This window comes from Camelina sativa, chromosome 12 (assembly GCF_000633955.1).
Source record: "Camelina sativa cultivar DH55 chromosome 12, Cs, whole genome shotgun sequence".
Taxonomy (NCBI): Eukaryota; Viridiplantae; Streptophyta; class Magnoliopsida; order Brassicales; family Brassicaceae; genus Camelina; species Camelina sativa.
In genome coordinates, this window is record NC_025696.1 from 32,419,330 (window position 1) to 32,430,316 (window position 10,987).

Consider the following 10,987-nt stretch of genomic DNA (forward strand, 5'->3'; position numbering starts at 1 on the left):
CATGATGCGTAAGCTAATTATGAAATAAAATTGGCACACTCCTAAGAGAGAAGAGTTATCCCTAAGAATCTCACGTGTGTAGCGTGTACACAAGGGAAACTCATTATAAGGCCATCACCAGTAAATAAAGAGATTATCCACTTAAGACTGTAAGTCCAGACAGTGCTGGTGAGCATATAACCCAAGCGTTTAATAATAATGGTATGTCCATGGGGGGGAAGTGTGGACCACCCTGTGGAACATGAACATACAGAGAGTGGATTAGATGAATCCCTCATTAAACGTATTGCTCGACCATTACTCATGAGGTCGAAGCTTCTTGTGTCGGCTTGGGGGACACACAATATTATATGCAGTAGAGCTTATACGCATCAGGCCATCTAGTGAGAATAAATATTCCCAATTACTAACGGGTCATGAGCCAGACATATCCCATCTAAAGACATTCGGGTGTGCCGTTTATGTATCGAATGCATCATCACAAGAGAATAAAGATGGGACCTCAAAGGAGGATGGGAATATATGTTGATATGATTCTCCCACCATTGTTAAGTATCTTGAGCCAACTATGGGTGATTTATTTGTGGCCAGATACATGGATTGTCAGTTTGCTGAATCCGAATTCCCTATGTTGGGTGGAGAGAAATGCAGAGAAAGACAAGCTGGTCAAGGAAAATATTATGGAATCAAACATCCTTAAATTGGCAAGATCCTCGGACTCTAGCATGAGATGCAGAGGTCCAAAGAATTATATATGCAAAAGCTAGCTATACAATTGCCAGATTCCTTTGTTGACCCAAAGAGAGTAAGAAAATCGTACATACCAGCTTGTAATGCACCAGTACGTATTGATGTTCAGAAGGAACACAATAATCAAGTTGCTACAGAGTCTAGAACCCGTTTGAAACGAGGTAGACCAGTAGGTTCCAAAGATAAGAACCCTCGAAAATCTAAAGGTGCAAAATAGACCGAGGTTAAGGGAATTACAGAAAATATAGACATGGCCGCGGCAAATCCTAAGGTACCAAATTGAGGTTTGGGACGCTGAACCTCAAGGACCTGAAGGTATTGATAATGATGAGATCTCAATAAGTTATATCATGTCTAGAATAAAATGGAACCGCAAAGATGATGTCGACATCAATGAAATAATTGTATGCAAGGTAGCACTTGAGATAAATGAGGATCTAGAGCCCATGTCTATATTAGAGTATACTCAAAGCAAAGATTGGAAAAGGCTATTGACGTGGAGCTTAACTCTTAGAAGAAGAGTAATGTGTTTTGGTCCGACCTTAAGGACAACACTTGATTTAAAGCCAGTTGGACATAAGTTGGTCTTTGTAAGAAAGAGAAATGAGAGTAATAAAAACGTGAGATAAGGCACGGCTTGAAGCACAAGGATTCTCTCAAAGACCAAGAGTAGATTATGAGGAGACTTACTCCCTTGTGATGGATGCAACGACTTTTAGATATCTAATAAGTCTGGCTGTAATTTGTGGTTAATGGATGTTAAAACCANCCACTGGATAATGAAATCTATATGAGATTACCAGAGGGAATAGAACTCAAAGATAAGAGTGGTTCTCGAGAACAGTACTGCATAAGGCTAGACAAATCGCTTTATGGACTGAAAGAGAGTGGTCGAATGTGGTATAATAGACTTAGCANCAAAGAAAGGCTATCGGAACGACCCAATCAGTCCATGTATATTCATTAAGAAGTTTGCAAACAAAGGATTTGTGATAATAGCAGTCTATGTGGATGATTTGAACATCCTAGGAACCTCTGGGGAAATCGCCCAAACTGTAGAATATCTCAAAAGAGAGTTTGAGATGAAAGACCTAGGCAAGACAAAATTCTGTTTGGGATTGCAGCTTGAGTACAGAAATAATGGTATCCTTTTGCACTAGATGGCATATACAGAAAGATACTCAAGAGTTTTAATAAGGACTAAGCTCACCCATTGACTAGCCCAATGGTTGTTAGGAGCATTGATTTGAATAAAGATCCATTTGTCCAAGGAAGGACAATGAGGAAGTTCTCAGTCCTAAAATGCCATAGCTCAGTGCTATAGGAGAGTTAATGTCTTGGCTAGCCACACTAGACCAGAGATAAATTTTGCCGTGAACCTCCTTGCAAGAATCAGTTCTTGACTAACCCAAAGGCACTAGAGTGAAATTAAGTATTTATTATGTTACCTACGGAGGAACATTTAAATTTGGGTTTATATTTTACTAACTATAACAAGGAAGGTTTTAGTTGGTTTTAGCTGATGCAGGTTATAGCAAAGAAAGTTTAAGTATGTATGGTTGAGATTGAAGACTCAACATATCAGGACGGATTGCAGTATCATCAAAGACAGCAAAGAAGCAACCGTAATTTATGAAGATAACACAGCCTGCATCGCACAAAGAAGGTTACATCAAGGGAGATCGGACGAAGCACATATTACCAAAGTTCTTCCATACACATGATCTACAAAAGGCCGGAGAAGTTCTTATAGTGCAAGTTCAGTCAAGTGACAACTTAGCCGATCTCTTCACCAAATCGTTACCGACAACAACGTTCAAGAAGCTCGCGCACCAGATTGGAATGCGGAGACTTAGGGACTTGGAGTGATGTTTGGAACAGGGGGAGCAATGTGTGCTGTACTCTTTTTCCTTCACCAAGGTTTTGTCCCAATGGGTTTTCCTGGTAAGGTTTTAATGAGGCAGCATCCCCTAAGCACATTGCAGCGATCCCATCCAACATAGGCACGGTCGTTCGTCCAAGGGGGAGTGTTGTGAAACACTTAGTGGACTCACTAGACCGGCCCGTCTATAAGCTATGGAGTCTCGGTCCATAGGCTTTACTCAGTCCATACAGCTTCGGCCCATTAGCCGAAGCCTTACTCGGCCCATTAGTACTTAGGTCGGTTTAAGCTAAGACTTGTAACCCTACTATATATATGTATGTAACCTTGGGAATAATCAATAAGAAACATAAGAGCTTTATCCCTAAACTCTACTTCCATAACAATATAATATGAGTTGCTCTATAGTAATGAGTTTGATACAAGATGCCCACATACATATATATAGTAATTAACATTAACATATTGCTAAGTAATGTTAACTTTCCTAATCCGAATCTAACACAAAGAAAAATACAGTAATAATAAGGAAATATGCCAAAACTAATTTTGCGTACCCTTGTTGCTTTTTGGTATAACCAATGATTTCAAAGTGACTTATCCTTTTTGGAATGTACCCTTGTGTGAAATCATAAGATAAACAAACAAAAGTTCTATTTACAAAAGTTCTAAATAGAAAAGCTTGAGACTAAGACAGCACAGATAAAACATTACACAAGATATGTAAAAATCAATTTGTTCATCAGAGGAGGATTCAAATCAGATCCATGCACCTGTCCTTAGTTTCAAACAAACCATCTTCAACAGCTGTAAGAAAAGTCAACTAATTCAGTTCCTTACGCACATCTCCCATCTTATTCAGAGTCAACTAAGACAGCTCTTTTAATTCACTTTGTTTCCTTAATTTTGGTTTCTAAATTACAGCAAAAAGTATCCTCACACCTCATGGGATCTCCAACAACTGGGTTCTGTCTGATCATGATTTTCTTGTTTTATCATCTTCCTTGTGCTCTAAGTAAGCAAGAACCAAAAGGGTTATGTGAAACTCTGTTCAGTGTGGCAGTATCACCGGTGGTGGTATTGCAACTTATACATCTGGTGGTACAAACATCAAGAATAGCTCCATTCTGATAATAATCAGTACAGGTTTGTCTTGCTTTGCTAGAGACATCGTTTCGATTAACACTTTTGGACTACACAGAAATGGTAGTTTTGAACTCCCATGAATATTAACTGTATATTTGTATTTTTCTGTTGCAGATATTGCCAAAAAGATTATCTTAGTGGGTCGTCTATGGTGTATTCAGTTCTGCCCATCAGACCGCCCATCAATGAACAAAGTTGTAGAGATAATAGAAGGAAGTTTGGATTCTCTTAATCCTCCTCCTAAGCCTCTTTTGCATATGCCAATGCAAAATATTGCAGAATCATCTCAGCCGTCAGACGAAAGCTCAATTTACTCCGATGTATGATTCCATGACTGTTGGGAAAATCTATATTCTAGCACCAAAATGTATCACTTTATATACTGATCCTCAAAAGTAAGAATATAAGTAAAACAAAGGAAAAACGGCTTTTACATACATGGACAATTCTAATATGTTCGATTCATACGACTATGCGAAAACATACATTGACTTTAAAAAATTTTGAATTTCATACCCGAAATAACGCTGTTAATATCGCCAACGTCGTTTTAATCGTTGCTTCAAATAAATTTTTTTAAAAATGTTACATGCTAGGCTTGAACCTATTAAGTCTAACACCCTAATAACTTTTCTGTAACCACTCTGACACATGTATCTTTAGTTGTTTAATGAACAAATATTTAATATATCCTCTCTTCTCTTTTTCGTTTCCTAACATCAATCAAAAGCTTTTTTGTTTCCTCCAATATTTTTTTTTTCCGATCTGGCTAAAATTAGATCGGAATTGAATCCACCCAATTTGTACAAAATTGATTCGAGATCTGCTGTGATGTTTAGGTAGCCAAAACCCAATAATTGAATCGATCAATCGAGTAAAAACCCTAATTTTGTGATTTGTGATTTACAGCTTTTGAAGATGGGAGATGAAACAATTGAGATTACGCTACAGAGCACGTTGAACCTCTTATCTTCTCACTAACCATAACGAAATCTAAAACAAGTGCAGAGAAGATCTTCCGAACGCTGGATATTTACCAAACCATCTTACACCTAATTCCCAAAATCGATCAGATCTTCAGGTTCTACGGCTTGTCTTCTTGCTTTGATTAAAGAAGAGCGCCTGAAGAAGAAGATATATTAAATCTTGGTTCATTAACTCAAAATAGATCTATATGTCCGAGTGGTAAATTATAAGTTAATTGGGACTTAGACTTTACGGGTCCGAGGCTAAGGGCAAGTCAAGTCCAATGGTAGGTTGTTGTTTTTAGGATCTTATCATTTTCTAACAATAAATTGAGTATTTTTTCAAAATAAGAACCTTTAAAAGATTAATTAAAATTATGTCTCTCCAGTGGTAAAAGTCTAATTGGGATTCTTATTGATAAAAAAAAATCACAACAACATAAAATCTAAAGCAAACCCTTTCAAAGATCTATTTCATTTCAACATAGGCTGTTGAAAAGTGAACTGTTTCTGTTGTTGTTCATGCTTTGATCCATCTGAAGCTGAGGCCAACCATTCAAGCATTGTAATAACACTTGAGGTATCATCGAGATAGTACCTAGCCGTGCTCGGTTACTGACCCATTGTGCACGCAAGATCAATAGAGGAAACATCTTGATCAAACATCTTGGTGCTTTACTAAGCTATCAAACATGTCCTCATCAGACGGATCATCACCAAAGCACAACAAAAAACTCTGATCTCTTGCCTTTGGCGTTCCTCATAGATGCTATCAAATGCTCCACCACATTTCCTTTGCTTACTCCCTTAAAACCAAATTCATATTACAATGATGATAGTAACAGAAAATTCAAGCAAGCAAAGAAGTTTATATAGACATGATGAGAATGCTCCTCTCTGCATTCAAAGAAACGCATCAGTTTGAGATGTCGTGAGACATAAGTTTGGCACTAGTTTTCGACAACAACCATCTCGCAGCATTGTGATGAAGTAAGAGGGATTGATTCCAATTTCTCAAACAAAATATGAATTTCACACAGTCAAATCGACTTATACAGACTCCCTAATCACATTGTACATTGGTGAGTGTTTTTTTTATAATCAATTGATAACAGAGAAGGGAATCAGAAAGACCTAACCTGCTGATTCCAGCTCCATCATCACAGAAACAATAGAAGTTGAATAATTTGACAAAATTGAAAAATCAACAATGCAAATACAACACAGAAACGGAGAATCAGACTAAAAAATCTTAGAACTCTGTAATTAATCACACAAGGGAGAACAAAAATTTGCACAGACTTATGAAATACGAACACGAAGGAGAATCCTCAAGCCAATGAACCGTAATAGATCACTGCGATCTCTTCTTCACAGAGTCTCTCTCTCACTTCTTCTTCTTCACTTGACCGATCTCTTCAAGCAAAGTCAGAACAGCCTGCCATCGTGAGAGAGAGACGAGATCGGAAAAAAAAAAAATAATAAATAAATAATCCATCCAACCATGTAGTGACACGTGACTATAAGAGGCGACTCCAAAACCTCCTAAATAAGAGGTGATTCTTGTTATATTCACAATCTATATTAACATTTTTTAAGTACATTTTGGTTTATGCCCTTGAAGTTTATCTTATTTAATTTGTTTTTTTGCAACATTAACCCCTATATAATTTCCTAAAAGAACTATTCTAATTAATTTAATCCGAAGAGATTTTCCTAAAGTAACAATTCGAATTTAAACAATTAATGGAACTATAGGAATGGTTCAAATTAACCCCTACAGAATTTCCTTAAAGAACAATTCTACTTAATTAATCTCTAGAGATATTCCTAAACTAACAATTCGAATTTAAACAATTAATGGAACAATAGGAATGGTTCAAATTTATCAAAGATTATTGCCATAAACTATAGGTTGCCATCATTTGTACAATCGAGCATAAATGCGAAGAGATCGAGAATATTAATAGGTTGCCATCATTTGAGAGATCGACCATATCATTAAGATGTATTAAATAAGTTTTCATATGCTGAATGTAAATCAACCCACTTTGAGAAAGAAAATATTACAACCTCAAAGATTTTATGACTTAGATAACGAGAACCAAAGTTAAGGAAATCACAATGTTAGCAAATATATAACTTTGTACGCAAGCAATTCATTTATTTGTGTACATATCTTCTTTAGAAACTAAATATTGTTCTGCAATATTCTCACAACTCAAATAGGAATACATAAATTATTGCTTAAGGATCGTATAACTCCTTGCTGAGCAACCATTTCTCCAACTATAAATATCAATTTCTAAAGAGAAACACAACACACACTTCTTCATACCTACATCCGCATAGCTAAAAACATTGAGAGAAATGGCAGCAACATTCGCTTTTTTGAGAGACGTCCGCCCGTATAAGACCGCATGGCGAGTGCAAGTCAAAGTCCTTCACTCGTGGCGTCAATACACAAGCAGCACTGCGGAAACCCTGGAGCTGATCTTGGCTGATGAAACTGTAAGAATCAAATTATAGTTTCCATTATTTTAATTTCTTACTCACATGAATCTTACTATTATCTACTTTCATCATTTCAGGGAATGAAAATCCACACATCAGTAAAAAAAGACTTGGTTACACGGTATGTTAACCATCTACCTATTGGTGAATGGAGGTTCATAGAGACATTTTCTCTAAGTCATGCCGGTGGACAATTTCGTCCCACAAATCATCTTTATAAGATGAGTTTTGTTAATGGGACTATGGTCACAAGAAGTGATCCTAAATCTGATTCCAACTTTCTAAGCTTGGTTAAGTTTGAGCAGATTAACAGAGATGATGTAAAGACCAACATGCTGATTGGTAAGTAATATATACAACACATACTGCGTCAATATATATATCGTTTTAGCAATGACTATTTCGTATTAACCCGCGAACAAAACTTATAGATGTGGTTGGCCAAGTTGTGAACATTGGTGAGATGGAGCATCCTGAAGTTAACAACAAGGCAACTTCCAAACTCGAATTCGAGTTGAGAGATGAGAGGTGATATCATGATTTTTGTCTCCTTTCTACTTATTTTTAAAATGTCTAAAACAAATCTCTTAACTACTTCACACCTCCTATTATTAGTGATGAGAGATTGTCGTGTACCTTGTGGGGTTCCTACGCTGACCGGCATTTACCAAGCCTGCAATGTAGCTAATGGTATCATTGTCGTCTGCGTCCTTAGGTTTGCCAAAATCAGATCCTACAAATGTAAAAACTGTCTACATTTAGTTAAAAGAAAAATATCACATGGTAGTTATTGCTAAATATTATATTATTAACTAGCGGTTATATCGTTTGCAGGGTTAAAGAGTGTCTCTAATGCATTTGAGGCTTCACAGCTTCTTATCAATCCAGCTTGGCCTGAAGTTGATGCTTTCACTCAAAAGTATGTTTTGCAATTATAATGATTTGTACAAATTACAACCAACATACAGTACTTACATGTCGTTATGCCCAGGCTGCCAGCTGATGGTCTCTCACTCACATTCCGTGAGAGTCCCGCGGTTCCAGATTGTCTCGAGGGAAGATGGTGATAGTAGTCAATATCCAAGGAAAACCATTGCCCTTCTTGTGGATTCTGTTGAGGTTTGTAACTCTAATTAGTACCAGATATATAACTTACTGAAAAATGTTTGGTTACTTTTTTGACAAAATTTTATTATTGCAAGATTGGCAAAATAAGAGTCATGTGCACCATCTATGCAATCGACACTGACTGGGCGTGGTATTACATTAGTTGCCGGAACTGCAACAAAAAGGTAACCCATATTCATACAGCCGCAGCCAATGGTGTCAATAGCATTGCCAAGAAGCCAAAGTTTGGTGTGACACATGCAAGACCGTGGTGTCCAACGTCATTGCAAGGTAAATTACAATCGAAAAGATGGATTTTCTTCATTACTCAATCACTACATAATATTAATCTGCTGAAATATTTGTTTCAGATACATGATTTATGTGAAGGTCATGGACAATACTGGAGAAACTAAGTTTCTTTTGTTTGATAGCATTGCTACTGAAATCATTGGAGAGTCTGCACCTTCGATTCTGGGGGGGTCATTGGATGAAGTAAGCTCTATATTTTTCATTCATCTTAACAAATATAACATTTACTAACTTTTTGAAACCTAAAAAACAGATTTCGGATCCTGAAGCTTTGCCAGAACCAATCAAAAACTTGGTTGGCAAGACATTTGTCTTCTTAGTCTGTGTGGAGAGAGAGAACATTTGGGAAGGAAAAGATTCTTACAGGGTTACAAAGTTGCTCTCTAAGGATGGATTACTTGCAGAAGAAAACATTGAAAATTCAGCTGACATTGTCAACACTGCTTCCATTGTCTCTGGTGACCAGGTATTAATCTAGAAAATCTCTATTACTATAATTATGGATTTAATTTTGTATCTACTTTAATATATATTTTGTGTTACTTGATTTTGGTTATTACAGGTTCCACTTGCATTGACTTATAGTCAAGAAACTAATGAGTCTAATACACCATCATCAAAGCGTGTTTATGCTCCTAATGTTGAGGGAAGTGATCAAGCATCTTCTTCGAAGAAAGTCTGTGTTAAACCCGGGGAGAATTCTGCTGAAGGATTTGGTGTGACTGCTGCTACACTAAGATTTGAAGACAATGTTACTGATGAGGATGTGGGGACTGAGTGTGTTGGTGTGAAGGTGAAAGATGCGAATGTGGATTTGAAGAAAATGAAGGGAGTGGACAATGGTACTGATGAGGATGTGGGGAAGGAGTGTGTCGGTGTGAAGGTGGATGATGCGAATGTTACCATGAAGAAAATGAAGGGAGTTAAGATCAAAGTTGAGAAGCGAGAGTTATTCGGAAGTTGTGTTTTTTATTAAGGTGGATTGGCATTTTTATTTAATTTCTGCTATTTCTATTTCAGTTTTTGTTTGGAGTTACTTTCTCCTTTCCTTTCAATAAGGAATGGTTAATATGCCATTCATTTAAGTATTATTCAATAATATTCCACCTTTATTTTTATATGTCTTAAGCGTATTCAATAAGTTTTATATCGAACAATAGTAAAGAAAAAAAAATTTGTCTTACTAACTGTTTTTGGTTGTTTAGTATATACATTATATATAATTAAAAATTTTACGTGTATAAATTTTTAATTTTAAACGTATTCAGACATTTAAAACTAATCTACATATAGATTGAAAACGAGAAGCCTGACCCATAGCTAATTCGATACTTCTTTATGCGTATTTTCAGTTACGGGTTAAAATTGTACCTTAAATGCTTATTTTCAATTACGGATTAAACGTGCATATCCTTAAATAATAAAAATTTACACATAAATAACCTAGAAATTACCTTGAACCCTTAATGGAGCAAAGATATTAGCATTTCTTGGTAGAATATGGTATCCACAATCCTTAATGTTAGTTGCCTTAAAAAAAAGAAAAAAAAAACAAATATGATAATCAGTGCAAAGGTCAGGACATTCAACACGCACAATATATTTTATGTTAACTCCAATATTTATTTTCCTAAAAACTACCAACTAATACTTGAAAATCTTAATAAATTGTAGAATGCATTTACTATTCTTTTAACTATGATGGAAATAAAAAAATGAGTAACAATATAAGATTTATTTCCTATTATAACCTGATCTCAGTAAATTTATTAAACTACTAAATATTCTTTTGAGTGTAAAGGAAATAAACAAAACGCTGAAAAACACCACCTTCCATAAAGATATACGATGGAAACTGTAAGGTTTAAATATTGGATTCTTTATCTCCCCTACTAATTATGTATATATAGCTATACATATATATCTATAAAGAAGTGTGTGTTGAATATAGATTATTTAAACCCGCAAATCTCCAACAAACACGATTATATTGATGCGTGTAAGCAATTTCACGCAACAAAAATGAAGAAAAAACTGGATTTACCTGATGAAAACTTGGAAAATTCAATGTCCGCAACCAAAAGAAGTCGTAGATCAGCAGATTTTTCTCCGGTACCAATAAATAGCTCCCCACTACCGCGATCAATTGAGAATATCTGTGTACCTGTAAATGAAACTTTCAACAGAGTCTTCAGAGATCTTACCAATTTTCAAGGGATGCATGATACAAACTACATATCCCCATCAAACAGTCATACAACAGTAAGAAATGGTTAGTTTAATCTACATTTTTGTCTGGATTGTTTGTTAA

At 35.9% G+C, this 10,987-nt stretch overlaps 1 long non-coding RNA gene across 2 annotated transcripts; it reads right to left on the bottom strand.

Moving 5' to 3' along the window:
* On the bottom strand, positions 6,853–10,864 carry LOC109127883. 2 transcript variants are annotated; one of them, XR_002034474.1, is made up of 6 exons: positions 10,721–10,864; positions 10,131–10,206; positions 8,233–8,368; positions 8,071–8,151; positions 7,894–7,990; positions 6,853–7,252 (listed from the first exon to the last, which is right to left on the bottom strand). It is a non-coding gene; the product is annotated as an uncharacterized LOC109127883 (long non-coding RNA). The 2 variants fall into 2 exon arrangements; XR_002034473.1 differs by lacking the exon at positions 8,071–8,151.